Below are 15,526 nucleotides of genomic sequence, written 5' to 3'. Positions count from 1 at the left end.
GCAGCCCTATGGTGAGAGATTTTGGCCTGCCTACGATCTGTGGACCGACCAAGGTCACCCAGGAGCCCATGTCCATGACATCAACTCCCTTCTGCCCACGGTTCTGGCCAACTACTCCATTGACACCATCATCACTCACGTAGGTTATAACGACTTTCATTTTAGGCGATCATTTTACACTAGCACAGGGAAGATAATAATTATCTCTTGCCCTCTCCCGTGCTATCAAAGGTGTCCGTAACGTTTCAGCCGACTCTTTGCCTTGAACAAGTACCTGAAGAAACTTTGCAACAACAGGAATCTCTTTCTGTGACAACTTTCATTTGCTGTGGGAGCAACCAGAATGTTTTAAAAGAGACGTGATTCACCCTAACCGCACATGTTGATTTTGTCCATCCACACCAGACGTGATCAGGACACGCAGGTTGAAATATCAAGATGAACTCTGAGCCAACTATATAACATTGGGGACATTAAAAAAACATTAAACATTCATGGCAATTTAGCTAGCAAGCTTGCTGTTGCTAGATAATTTATCCTGGGACATTAACATTGGCTTGTTATTTTACCTGAAACGCACAAGGTCCTCTAATCTGACAATTAATCTACAGATAAAAGGGTAAACCAAATTAGTTTCTAGTAATCTCTCCTCCTTCAGTCTTCTTCTTCTTCTTTTGACTTTATATTGCGGTTGGCAACCAACTTTAAGGTGCATTACCACCACCAACTGGACGGGAGTGTGGACCTCAGTTCACCGTTCAATCACTCACGTGGGTATATGCTCCTAAAAACCAATGAGGAGATGGGAGAGGCGGGACTTGCAGCGCATCAAGTGTCACAAATACAACCAAGTTCTATTTTAGAGCCTGACTACGCAGACGCTCGTTGACGTGTGCGAGCAGTGTGGATGCAATGATTGAATAACACGTACAGTTGAAGTCAGAAGTTTACATACACTTAGGTTGGAGTCATTAAAACTCGTTTTTCAACCTCTCCACAAATGTATTGTTAACAAACTATAGTTTTGGCAAGTCGGTTAGGACATCTACTTTGTGCATGACACAAGTAATTTTCCCATCAATTGTTAACAGACAGATTATTTCACTTATAACTCATTGTATCACAATTCCAGTGGGTCAGAAGTTTACATACATACACTAAGTTGAATGTGCCTTTAAACAGCTTGAAACATTCCAGAAAATTATGTCATGGCTTTAGAAGCTTCTGATAGGCAATTTTACAAAATTTGAGTCAATTGGAGGTGTACCTGTATATGTATTTTAAGACGTACCTTCAAACTCAGTGTCTCTTTGCTTGACATCATGGGAATATTAAAAGAAATCAGCCAAGACCTCAGAAAAAAATGGTAAACCTCCACAAGTCTGGTTCATCCTTGGGAGCAATTTCCAAATGCCTGAAGGTACCACGTTCATCTTTACAAACAATAATACTATAATAAGTATAAACACCATGGGACTATGCAGCCGTCATACCGCTCAGGAAGGAGACGGTTTCTGTCAACTAGAGATGAACAGACTTTGGTGCGAAAAGTACAAATCAATCCCAGAACAACAGCTTGTGAAGATGCTGGAGGAAACAGGTACAAAAGTATGTGTATCCACAGTAAAATGAGTCCTATATTGACATAACATGAAAGGCCGCGCAGCAAGGAAGAAGCCACTGCTCCAAAACCACCGTAAAAAAGGCAGACTACGGTTTGCAACTGCACATGGGGACAAAGATCATACTTTTTGGAGAAATGTCCTCTGGTCTGATGAAACAGAAATATAACTTTTTGGCCATAATGACCATCGTTATGGAGGAAAAAGGGGGAGGCTTGCAAGCCGAGGAACACCATCCCAACCGTGAAGCACGGGATGGCAGCATCATGTTGTGGGAGTGCTTTGCTGCAGGAGGGACTGGTGCACTTCACAAAATAGATGGCATCATGAGGTAGGAGAATTATGTGGATATATTGAAGCAACATCTCAAGCCATCAGTCAGGAAGTTAAAGCTTGGTTGCAAATGGGTCTTCCAAATGGACAATGACCCCAAGCATACTTTCCAAGTTGTGGCAAAATGGCTTAATAAGGACACCAAAGTCAAGGTATTGGAGTGGCCATCATAAAACCCTGACTTCAATCCTATAGAATTTTTTTTGGGCCGAACTGAAAAATATGTGCGAGCAAGGAGGCCTACAAACCTGACTCAGTTACACCAGCTCTGTCGGGAGAAATGGGCCACAAGTCACCCAACTTATTGTGGGAAGCTTGTGGAAGGCTACCCAAAACGTTTGACCCAAGTGAAAAAATTGAAAGGAGGTGCTACCAAATACTAATTGAGTTTATGTAAACTTCTGACCCACTGGGAATGTAATGAAAGAAATGAAATCTTAAACAAATCATTCTCTCTACTATTATTCTGACATTTCACATTTTTAAAATAAAGTGGTGATCCTAACTGGCCTAAAACAGGGAATTTTTACTATGAATAAATGTCAGGAATTGTGAAAAACGGAGTTTAAATGTATTTGGCTAAGGTGTATGTAAACTTCCGACTTCAACTGCATGTGTAAATATATTTTGCAACACTTGTGCATGTAACGCGAGAGGTGTGGTCAGCATGTAAGCAACACAGAACTTGGAAAGCATAAGCAACTCCTGTTGAAATGGCACTATGGTTGTTGTGAGTAACCTAATTTATTTTACTTTAACTCCACCTTCTGGTGAGTTTATACAAACTGTAATCTCCTACCATTCTGTTATACTGGAGACTGTCAGAAAACGTGTTTATAACGTTAATAATTTGGTTGTTATTCCATTGGTTACCTCGAGGCAGATTCCCCAGGGGCAGAGTGGCCCACAGTCATTGAATATAGGGCTTTTAAATGTTAGAGCAATCACTAGTAAAAGCTTTCTCGCGAATGACCTCATTACTGAGCTCAAAGTTGATTGCATGTTGATCGCTGAAACATGTTGATCACTGAAACTTGTTCCTCTCTTATTGAAGACTCCCCCTGGACTACAGCTTTTCATACTCTCTCAGAAAATGGAAAAAGGGTGGGGGGACAACCTCTATTTTTACTAGTACTCTCAGCTGTAAGGATATTTCGTTTGGCGACTGTTGGTCTTTTGAGCATCATGCTGTACTGTTTAAATGTCAGCATCCAGTGCTGGCTATAACCCTGTATCGGCCACCAAAGTCCTGCCACACTTTATATAATGATTTATCTGAATTGTGTCCTTGAGAACTATGATAAAATCATTGTGTTGGGCGATTTTAATATTCATGCTGAGAAAGAGACTGACTAAAAGGCTGTTAAATGTATGAATCTTTTGAGCACTATAGACTTTTCCCAACATGTTACTAGGCCCACCCATAACTGCGGCCATACTCTGGACCTGTTTATTACCAAGGGACTTTCTATTGACATATCCTCTATTGTTGATGTTGCTTTATCTGATCACCACGGTGCATTTTTTACTACCTTGTTGCCCAAAGCACAGGGTAATACCGAACACATTATTAAGAAACACTATCCTACCTCTGAAGTTGCTACAGATTTTATGTATGAACAATTCTCCACCACCTATTCTGCCTTCCTCTTGTGATGATTTAGTTGATAACATTAATAGAAAATTAAGGGCAACCATTGATGCCATAGCTCCATTACATTTGAAAAGGGCCACATCCAAACAGAGAGACCCTTGGATGAGTGAGGAATTTAATCAATTAAAGAGAAATTACAGAAAGATTACAGAAAGGTTGAGAAAGTTGAGAAAGTCAAAGTTGCTGGTCCATTATGATATTTTGAGAGAGCAACTTGGCATATATAACAAGGCAATTAGAAATGCCAGACGGGCTCATTTTTCTAACTTGATCACTATTAATCAGAATAATGAGAGAGTGCTCTTCTCGACCATTGATGGCCTGATAAATCCTACCACCTCAAACCTATTTGAACTTCCCTCCACATCTAAATGTGATGACTTTGCGGCATATTTAAGAGATAAGATAATCAACATTAGGCTGGGTATCAGTCAAGCAAAACCTGATGAGAAGTTTGATGATTTGTTCCCTAGCCTACCACGCAAAGGCACTACAGATGTATTTTCCCTGGTTGACACAGACATGCTCAGGAAAGTGATATTACAACTTAATACTTCTACTGGCCTTCTTGATCCTATCCCCACCACCTTCTTTAAAACAGTTTTTAATAGCATATCTGAAGAAGGCAGCCTTAGTTAAAGTGGGAGATTATCTTAGAGCCAACCGAGATGCCAAACAGCTCTCTGTCCTTGTTGTACTCTAGGATTTAAGTGCTGCATTTGACACTGTTGACCATGATGTCCTTCTGGACAAACTGGAGAGGTGGATTAGTTTGGGTCCGGTACTGTTCAGTTTATATATGTTACAAGGGGTAACATACAGTATATAAACTGAACAGTACCGGACCCAAAATCAAACCTTGTGGAACGCCACATGTGATATGTATTTTCTCTGAGTTATGTTCACAGTATACGGTGACAGAGAAATCTTGACCAAATAAATAGGTCCTAAACCAATTTAGATGTGAACAGCACTATCAGAAAGCACAGCAAGGATTTTCACTGCTACACAGACGATACACAACTTTATATTTAAGTGTCACCAGAGAATTTTTGGGATAAATGATTAGACTGTATTAGTGATTTAAATACTTGCGTGGCTTGCAACTTCCTCCAACTATATCAAGACAAGTCCAAGGTACTTTTTGTTGGTGCCAAAGCACAGAGCGCAAATCTGGCCGCACATATTAATTCATGGGCAATAAAGACAAAAAACCTAGGTGTGCGTTTTAGATTCGAATCGCACATTAGGAATGTGACAAAAATCTTTTTTTTTTTACCACCTGAGGAACATTGCCAAACTGCGCAGTTTCTCTCTCAGGCTAGGACAGCGAGACACATCCATGCTTTTATTACAAGCAGGCTTGACTACTGTAATGCTCTCCGGTCTGTTCTACCCAAGAAAGCCATTGGTCAACTGCAAAACATACAGAATTCTGCAGCACGGGTACCAAGATTCTTCAATTGGTTTTAAACCAATCCACGATTGTGCACAGCAATACATGTCAGACATGCTTTTAAGTTATGTACACAGTAGGTCCCTCAGGTCCTCTGGCACTGGCCTTTTAACTATCCCAAAACCTAGGATCAAGAGGCTTGGAGAGGCAGCCTTTAGTTATTATCCCCCCAGCATCTGGAATAGCCTGCCAGAGAACCTGAGGGGGGCCAAAACTGTGGACATATTTAAAAGAGATCTTAAATTGAATCTTTTTAGCTTTTCTTAGGGTGCTTTTTAGTCGTTCAGTTTGTGTCATTCTTTTGTTTTTTTATCTTGTGTTTGTTGTGTTGTAAATATTTCTGCTTTGTTTTTTTAAATATGTTTTCCTATGAGACACATTTTGTTGCATCCCATGTCTGAAATGTGCTGTATAAATAAAGCTTGATTTGATGATTTAATAAGATACATTTTATCTTATGACACATTTGACTTCTCTGAAACATGAAACACTCACCCACTTGCACCCACTCACATACTGTACATCTACACTATATACATACTTCCTCTGTTTTCACTTGACTGACTTCACAGTACATACACAGCACATGCGCACGGGTACATAATTGTCACGCCATGGCCATAGAGAGGCTTTTATTCTCTATCTTGGTTAGGCCAGGGTGTGACTAGGGTGGACATTCTAGTTTCTTTATTTCTATGTTGGTGTGGTTCCCAATCAGAGGCAGCTGTTCGGTTTTCCCTCTTTGTTATTTTGTTTGAGTGTTTTGAGTATTACATTTATCATGAACACTTACCACGCTGCACCTTGGTCTCATCCGACAACAGCCGTTACAATAATACATTTATTTAGTGAATATACTGTATCATGTGTTGCCCTCTGCTTTTGTCGAGTGCGTCCAGCACTTGACACGAGTTGTTCTAACTAATTGCATCACTGGGAGATTAAGAATATAAACAGTGAACACTGACTTGAGGAGAAAGAACTTTACAACAGATAAAGGGCTCTATTTTTGGCTGGCGCTAAGGAAGCACAAGTGTCAAATTCACGTTAATCTTTCTATTTCGTCATGTAAAAACTGTCTCACTGGTATTCTCCAGTCATAACACGAGGTTTGTCAATTTACCTGTCTAACATCAGCTCGCTTGAACTGAGGTGGGAGGGGTGGCAATATTTGAGGTGTGTCCTTAAAAACAAGTGCAAATGTGACCATTTCATGCAGTGCTAATGGGAAGTTTCAAGACCCATAAAAGTGGGTTTTAAGGCTTTAATCTTTTCTTGTAATGCTTCTTTATAGAACCGTAGGAAAGGATATTTATAGCACCATACAGGTTCCATTTAGAACCTCATGAGCATAGTTATTTTTTTACTTCAAGAAAGGGTTCTATTCACAGTAGCACCAAAAAAGGGTTCCGCTATGGTTACAAGCTAAATAACCCTATTTGGTACTATTAAGCACAATTTTTTTGTGTGTGTACTGGGAGCTAGTTCAGTGAAGAACCATCTCCAAGGACCACATGCAAGGAGAAACCTTGTGGAAAACCACAGTGGGATCACTTTTTGAATGAAAGGTAGAAGTGAATGAATACTGTATAAAAGAGCTCTGTCCTTGGACAGTGGTTATAGCATACTCCGTTATTCGTTATTCATTATTCTAATCGAAGACAAATCCATACTGAAAAACCTAATCAAATATTTACAGTATAGCATCATGGAGTGTGAACCATACCACCACCATACCATACAAGAAGTATAATCAGAGATATTCTCACACTTGGAAGAGCTCTCTTCTTCGCTAACTGGGGTTGTCATGGAAACATGATGGGCAAAAAAAGAGGATGGTGGTGGGTGGGCAGGGAGGGGTAGTGGGCAGAGAGTTTTGCTGATATAAATGACAAGAGGTTTGCTGATATAAATTCGTATCATGTTGAGGTCATATCTTGTATATTAGGGGTTGAAAATACCTGTTTGACTGGAGAGAGAGAGAGAGAGAGAGAGAGAGATAGAGAGCGAGAGCTGCATGGGTTTGTCAAACAAAGCAATGGGGGTCTTTGTAATGAATGGGAAAATACAGTGCATTCAGACAGTATTCAGACCCCTTCCCTTTTCCCACATTTTGTTACGTTACAGCCTTATTCTAAAATTGATTAAATATTTGTTCTTCTCCTCATCAATCTACACACAATAATACCCCCATAATGACGAGGCGAAAACAGAAATACCTTATTTACATAAGTATTCAGGCCCTTTGTAAGAAACTCGAAATTGAGCTTAGGTGCATTCTGTTTCAATTAAATCATCCTTGAGATGTTTCTACAACTTGATTGGAGTCTACCTGTGGTAAATTCAATTGATTGGACATAATTTGCAAAGGCACACACCTGTCTATATAAGATTCCACAGTTTACAGTGCATGTCAGAGCAAAAACCAAGCAATGAGGTCGAAAGGAATTTTCCGTAGAGCTCCGAGACAGGATTTTGTTGAGGCACAGATCTGGGGAAGGGTACCACAGTCGCCTCTATCATTCTTAAATGGAAGAAGTTTGGAACCACCAAGAGGTGACCAAGAACCCGATGGTCACTCTGAGTTCCAGAGTTCCTCTGTGGAGATGGGATAACCTTCCAGAAGGACAACCATCTCTGCAGCAATCCACTAATCAGGCCTTAATGGTAGAGTGGCCAGACGGAAGCCACTCCTCAGTAAAAGGCATATGACAGCCCGCTTGGAGTTTGCCAAAAGACACCTAAAGGACTCTCTCTGGTCTAATGAAACCAAGATTGAAATCTTTGGCCTGAATGCCAAACATCACACATGGAGGAAACCTGGCACTACACCTACCGTGAAGCATGGTGGTGGCAGCATCATGCTGTGGGGATGTTTTTCTGCGGCGGGGGCTGGGAAACGAGTCAGGATCGAGGGAAAAATGAATGGAGCAAAGTACAGAGAGATCCTTGATGAAAACCTGCTCCAGAGCACTCAGGACCTCAGACTGGGGCAAAGGTTCACCTTCCAACAGGACAACGACCCTAAGCACACAGCCAAGACAACACAGTAGTGGCTTCAGGACAAGTCTCTGAATGTCCTTGAGTGGCCTAGCCAGAGCCCGGGCTTGAACCCGATCGAACATCTCTGGAGAGACCTGGAAATAGCAGTGCAGCGACGCTCTGCATCCAACCTGATAGATCTTGAGAGGATCTGCAGAGAAGAATGGGAGAAACTCCCCAAATAGAGGTGTGCGAAGCTTGTATGCTGATTTCAAAGCTGATTGACAACAAAAACTTTATTCATTCACTTATTCGGTCTTTGTCTCACATCTCTCCCAAAGATGATCTATTGCCTGAGCGAACTGGCTGTGTTCCGACAGGCCGCCCCACTCTTGCCTTGTGAATGACGATATTACTGGTTAAAGAGACAGCACACATTTGTATAAAATAGGCTATTTGTATGCAAATATACAATAAGGAAGGGAAACAGATTGTTTGCTATCTGTAGTCCCATGGAATCAGCCAAAACAAGCTCAATAACTCAATGCAGGCACACACATTGTGTGTATTGTGGATATGCCTAGGCTTCATCTTGATTTAGCCAGTATATCAATAGATATTTTTAATTCAAATAAATTATTACCATTATGTTGTTATGTAGATTGGTAAATACAAAGTAAAATTGATTGTATGATTGTATAATTGATTCATTAAAGCATACATGGCATCTGAAAAATGTTGAGGTAAAAAAATTGTAATGTAATGATAACTCAAAAGATGCCCAGCGATTAAACAGAGCAGTAGCTGAGCTTAACAGGTTGGATCAAGTGCCATTCTGTGACTTTGGCTAATATGCCTTCTGTTTTTTCCAGTGATATTGTTTTGGTATTGTTTTGGTATTGTTTTGGTATTGAGTATCGTAATGGAATCGAGTATTGTGATACTATACCTGGTATCGGTATCAAAGTAAAAATTCTGGCATCGTGACAACACTACTTTTTGTGATTTTTATTTCACAATCGACATTCAATTTCAAACTATGATTGGCCATCTGAGAACTTTGTTAAGGAAAGCTGAGGTAATCAGTCCCATTAGCTGCTGGACACACCACCTCGTCACTGATGGGAGATACTAGCTATAGCTGTTAGTTGAAGGTGTGGCCTGGGTTTTCAATCAACCATCTAACTCATACGGCATATGCTGTTGCAAAACTGGTTGAAAATACATAATTTCAACCAGTTTTGCCGTTGCTAAAAGGATACGGCAAGATGTTGATAATCTTTGCCAAGCTTTGGTAGTGGACATATAGAGGACTTCATGTAATACTATTTGTAAAGATGCATGTCTTAATCTTAAAAGTTTTCTACCTACAGGTACCTTATCGCAGTAAACTGGTCAATGTTAAACATATACGTTTTTTCAAAAACTTAGTACAAAAGGAATGTGTACACCTACATCTCTCAGCACCCATGACTATAGTTAGTAATAACCTGTGGTCATAGTATGCCACCTATAGCATGTCCTGTCACTCTTCCTGTGGGTGGGCCCCTGGTGAGAAAGAGGCTAGTCAGTTCAGTCTTTGGCCAGAGAAAGTTGGTCTGTGTGATTTGGTTCACTCGGCTCTCAGCAGCGCGACATACATCATCACTTTGTACACCAGGAGTGTCCGTATAGCTTCTCCCCCCTGGTGCGTGTGTGTGTGATGGTGTTCAATGGGATATTGTTCAGTCATACCCCAGCAACAGACAAGGAAGCAAATGAGCAGGAACAAGTGCAATGATTGCTGCTGAATCTGCCATCTCTACAGAAACACAACCCCGACATTACTGTAGACCATATGGTGCATTGATGAAACCTCTTCTCTCCCTCCAAGAGAAAAACAACTGAAACTGCCTGTGCTCCATTGGCAAGACAGTGATTCACGCTCAATCAAAATAGTGTGAGGAGAACACTCATAATGGCAAAAACTTCATAAACAACCAAATATTCTGTCCAAATCAACTGTCCATATTATTCTACAAGGTAAAGTAGACTGAGTTAACTATTTTACAATGCTACATTTTCTTCTACCTTCTATTCTGTTTTATAGCTGTTTAGACATGTCAAGGCAAAACCCAGAACTTTTGTTGGTGTACTTTAGTGGAGCAGGTGTTTAGCATGGCTATGCTTGGTATGGTGAGATCATGAAGCATACAAATATGCCAGCCATATCCTTCTTCCTGTCTCATAGCGTGTGTACAAATAGTATCTCCTTTCTCTCGAACTGTGTACTTGTTCAGTTCCCTTTATGGATTTGAAAGGATATGACTGGTATATGGAAACTTCCTCTAGCCCATGCCTACACCAATCGACGCTTTACAATTTGTGGGGAGTAGTGAACGAGTGCACACTTCAAGAGGAAGGAGAACTTGTTGGGACTGAGCCACAGTCTGTTGTTGTAAAGCCTTCCAACAGGAGCTACAGGGTACAGGTGACCCAAAACTGTTTAATTGATGTTAGCAATCGAATCCTCCCACTCGACTGTCCCTTGTACCAGGTGGGCTTGGTAGGGACTCCATTTGCAGAGCCTGAGTTTAATGGAGGAATCAGGGCCAACCAAGAAGACCAAGAAGGGGGCCAAAAGGAACTAGGCCAAGGTATGGTCTAAGGACTGACTGTCATAGTCGCCCCAAAAAAAACGAAAGATATAGAACACGGACACAATGGCATCACCACATACATTTAATTAGGCTTAGTTACACAACGTTTTGATCTAAGAGTGGATCTTAGTCTGTTGATAGCAAATAAAGTCCTACTGCAAGTTCCCCAGATGTGTGTTGAAGAGATATGGGGATAACACAAGCTTGAAGTATGGGAGGTAGATAGATATCAAATGATATGTCTGGCAATATTAGGAAAACATTTCCCACTCAGTAGACCTCATAATACTTTCCCCTTAAACAGGAGACAGCAAATAACCAAGGGGACCAAGAGTCATTTGACATGAGTTGGAGCTGCTACGACAACTGTCAACTCTTGCTCAGCCTCCTCTTAGTTCTGAGGAATTTTCTATCAGGCCATGGTCATGTCATTAAATCTGGCTCGTGGCGGAATCGACCGTCACAATAGCACTTGGCAGCAAAGAGAGCTGCTCCCTCCCTACCCAGCTATCTCTGCACAATGATTCCCAGTGAAACAGGAGTTCAAAAAGAGAAGACAGTGTGCATAATTGCTCCACTTTGAACCCTCAGCTAGCAAGCTAACGCACACATACAGTACCAAATCCACACCAGCCTCCCATCACGTGCATTGAAAAGCTGCAGGTCTCTTCAACGCAGATCCCTCTAGCAGCATACAGTACAGTAGTCAGCCGCCTCCAATACAATGTGCCTCTCTCCCTTGGAATCCAAATAACGGCATTTCTCAAATTATTGAGTGACAAATGCTGCTTTGAGCACATGTTTCAACCAAGCACAGGTCCTTAAGATCCATTGGTACAGTACAGTTCACTGGCTTTTACTGTACAAAGACTCCCAAATGAAGCTTCTGTTTTCATCAACTGTGGGCAGCAGACACTTGTGAACATATTGATGTAGAAGAGTCTAGAATAGGTTCTACTGAGCTAGACTTTCAGACCAAACAGTTTGCAGTTAGTCCTCTTGGTAAGTGGTGCATGATAGCACCTTCATATGGACGGTAATGTTGTTAGCTGGTAGATGTCCCCATGCTGTGTTAAGTGGCACCCTGATCAGGTGGTGAGATGTCAGACAGCACAGCCAGTAACCCTCCCTAACAGACCTGAACACCATCACACGACACATGGTGGAGCCAGAAGGAGCCTATGCCCTGTCTGCCCTCAGACAGAGAGCCCAGCTGCTCAAGGCACTGCTCAAATACAGCCTCCGTAGATTAAACATGTCTGATTGTGTCTATCATAACATTGGCATTATAATGGGTATCATCATTGGTATGAGTATGAATGGCTGGTGTGAATATAATGAGTTCTATATAATGTCATTGGTATAAGTATGATTGATGCTCAGTCTGTAATATTTAAAATAATGACTTTGGTTCTTAACTTGTTTTAACATTTCAATAAATAAACAATTAAACAATGCGTGCTAAGATGGATATAAATATTTAACACATAACACATACAATAAGTAGCAAAGACTTACACCCTAAGGCAACACTAACAGTAGACACCTTGTGTCGATGAATGGCAATAACACCTGCAATCATAAAGAGATAACATGTCTTATTCTAGACAGATATACCTAAAGGTGTTATCTATTTGTGACTCTGAAATATTCATGATTTAGATTAACCCATGTGACATAGCATCTTTCCAGCTTTTCTATCACTCCAAGTCACTATTGTGTTTCAGTGATCCATTTCATCTCTCGGTTCAAACACACGGACACACACACACCACAACATGCTGGTCAATTCCCTTTCTCCTCACTTGAACCAAAAATGTTAACTTCAAGACCTTCCCCCGGCACTCAACTCTGCGTTGCTATGGAATATTCATCAGTCCAGCGTGAGAATGCCCAAGACTCAATGGGCTTCAAAATGACCTCAAAAAGTTCCATAGCTGAATCTAACTCTGATAGGTACTTCAGATTTCAAGTAGTTCTCACAGGGGGACATTCAGAAGGCCAACTGGTGTTCTTTTGTGATGTATCGAAAAAGTGCACTCAGTAAACGGAAGCCTATTCAAACTAGAAAGTTTGACTGAATAGCCATTGTATGCTACAATATAGAGCATTAGTGACTGAGTGTCAAATTCTCACAGGAGGGTTTTGGGCTCAATCCCCCCAAAAGTAATCCAACTACGATCTACTTTTTGTTCGGGTGATAAGAGGCTTTTGACTCCTTTCTACATGAGATGAATGGGGTTATTGGTCCTGTAAAGTGAGCAGAGAAACAACACACAATGGGTGTGACTTCAAAACAGGAAGGAGCGGGGTTTTGATGGTGTTTCATGAAGAAGGATAGAGCTTAATTAGATGAATCTCTATTCCCAGTTAAATATGTTAGCCTATAGAGGAACTGCGTCTGTTTCTGGTCCTGTATGGCTCAGTTGGTAGAGCACGGCACTTGCAATGCCAGGATTGTGGGTTTGAATCCTTGGGCCACCTATATGCAGTGGTGTAAAGTCCTTAAGTAAAAATACTATTTAAAGCATTACTTAAGTCGTTTTTGGGGGAATCTGTACTTTACTTTACTATTTATATTTGTGACAACTTTTACTTCACAATGCAGAATTAACAATGAGGACAGACTCTAGTAGCCTATGCTATAGGTAGAGAGGGCAGACAAAATCCAAGTTGCCTCAGTACCTGTTCACCACATAATGTGATCTAACGATACATTAATATAGCGCCTGGTAGGGCCTACTGTAGCCTACACTATATGCTGCTATGGTCAGCTTTAAATCTTAGGACAGATCTCGGATGTCTCATGGAGGATGGTCATGATTGCATGGCACATGCAGTTTTTTGGTGTGTTGATTGATTAGAATATTTCACTTTTCGTAGGCTAGCACCTGGATCTCCAGCTCTGCATGGTCAATAACATCTATCCTTTCGCTGCTCTTAAGACCAACTTATCATTGTGACTTTTAAATAGGCTATTGCTCCTGTAAATCGCTCTGGATAAGAGCATTTTCTAAATGACTAAAAAGTGAAATATAATGCAAAAATACCATTTCTATATAGCCTACCAATGAGCAATACATAGCCCCTAGTAATATACAAGGTATGATCTAGGATTGTTCATGTTAAAACATAGTCAATACTATGTCACATTCTTCTTGACCTGTCAAACTTTGCTTTAGATTGATAATGTGCAGAACAATAGAGCATGGACTACAGATGAGGTGGGAGTGGTGACAACTTGTGCATGTGCTTATAAACAATTGATTCAATATTACATTTATTTGTAATACTAATAAGCCTACTCTTCCAGTATGTAATATAGCCTGCTATTGTATGCAATAGATCTTCTAAATTCAACATATTTTTTCAAATGGAAAATAATCTATTTGTAGGCTATTTCCATAAACGGCATAATTTAGCCAAATAGCATGGAAGGCTACAATGTTAAAACCTACATCGATATGGAGGTAAAATTGTATTGTACAGTTGCTATAGACCTGTAGGAAAGGCACTATTAAACCATGTGAATAACGCATTAGCCAATTCTATATTGATGCACAAGTATTTCTGATAAAACTGGCATGCTGTGACAGTGAGTAGCCTAGCCTAAAACAGCAGAGTTAGCATTTCTTACCTGGTTGCATTGTTAAAGTCGGGAAGTGAGGAAACGTCGCGCGTCGGTATCCCAGGTGGAGCAGGTGTGAACTGTCCTTGGTTCTGAAATCTAGATCAGATTGGCAGGAGTGGGTAATTCCTCGACATTCTTGACCACATAGTTGTGCTCGAAATTCCAAGGCGCTGAGTGTAGGATATAGTTGGCTATTATGACTTTAAACGGACACACTGACCAGAGTAGATAGCCAAGTATGAAGTTATGTAAAATGTCTCGATCTGCAAGCGCTCTTCAAAACCAGAATGGACAGTTCGGAACGTTTGAGTTAATTCTCATTAGTCAATTTAAACATCACGTGCCATTTAATAATGCGATTATTACATTCTTGCTTCATGTATTTCCAATTAAATGCCTTCAATGGCAGAGCGAGAGAAAGAGAGAGAAAGAGAGAGAGAGAGAGAGAGAGAGAGCGAGCGAGCGATAGAGATATCCTTCTCTGTATGCGAGTTCATCAGGTCAACTTCGAAACAGAGCACCCCCTGACTGATATGCTCTGTTGTCTCGCGCGCAAATTGCTTGCTGTGTAGCAGTTGTTCTTGGAATGTAGCCTGCACTGGGTTATTGTTATGCACAAAGTACTATTTGAAATTTGCCATAATAATCTACTTGTCTTGGATCTATACAACTGTACATATTAATTAATGTCCTTTATGGAATACCTTTCCAATAAATTAATATCTAGGCATATTCCCATCTCAGGAAATCCGATATCCACCAAATGCCTTTGATGGTCTTTACTGATGGCTACTCTTGTAACTTTACACTGTTAATAACCCAAATGCATTCTTGGCAGGAACTTAATTTCAATTGCTCAATTTAATTTCCCCATCAAGCTACAGAGACACATCAAGCTTCAGTAGCCTATGTTAACTCACATTATTTCAAGAATCTTGCCTGGCTTGGTTACTATGTAGACTGGACTTCCATTCCCATTTGGTTATGGGACTGTAAACTAGGACTGCTGCCTTCTGTTAGTGTGGAGAAGTTCAGTTGGCTGTGTTTAAGGAGTGCCTGTCCAGTGCACTGACATAGGCTACCAACTACTATCAGGGCCCCCTGCCCCCCTCTGCTTGTGCTGTACCATCTTCCTATCAACATTTAGTGGATGAAATAACAGGAGGAGTCACCATGCATAAGAACGATAGCCTACACTGTAATGGAAAA

General features: G+C 40.8%; 1 protein-coding gene across 1 annotated transcript in view; it reads right to left on the bottom strand.

The window, feature by feature from the left end:
• The window catches only part of LOC110494073 (metabotropic glutamate receptor 2), a 60,011-nt gene extending 45,191 nt beyond the window's left edge, over positions 1–14,820 (bottom strand). The window contains exon 1 of the mRNA XM_021568769.2: positions 14,324–14,820. The gene's annotated coding sequence lies outside the window, so the exon portion shown is untranslated. The remainder of the gene's footprint in view (positions 1–14,323) is intronic.
• Between the last annotated feature and the right edge of the window lie 706 nt (positions 14,821–15,526).

The sequence above is a fragment of the Oncorhynchus mykiss genome, chromosome 17, assembly GCF_013265735.2.
Source record: "Oncorhynchus mykiss isolate Arlee chromosome 17, USDA_OmykA_1.1, whole genome shotgun sequence".
Lineage (NCBI taxonomy): Eukaryota > Metazoa > Chordata > Actinopteri > Salmoniformes > Salmonidae > Oncorhynchus > Oncorhynchus mykiss.
Note: the sequence above shows the minus strand (reverse complement) of the source record. Positions and strands in the feature narration are given on the sequence as shown.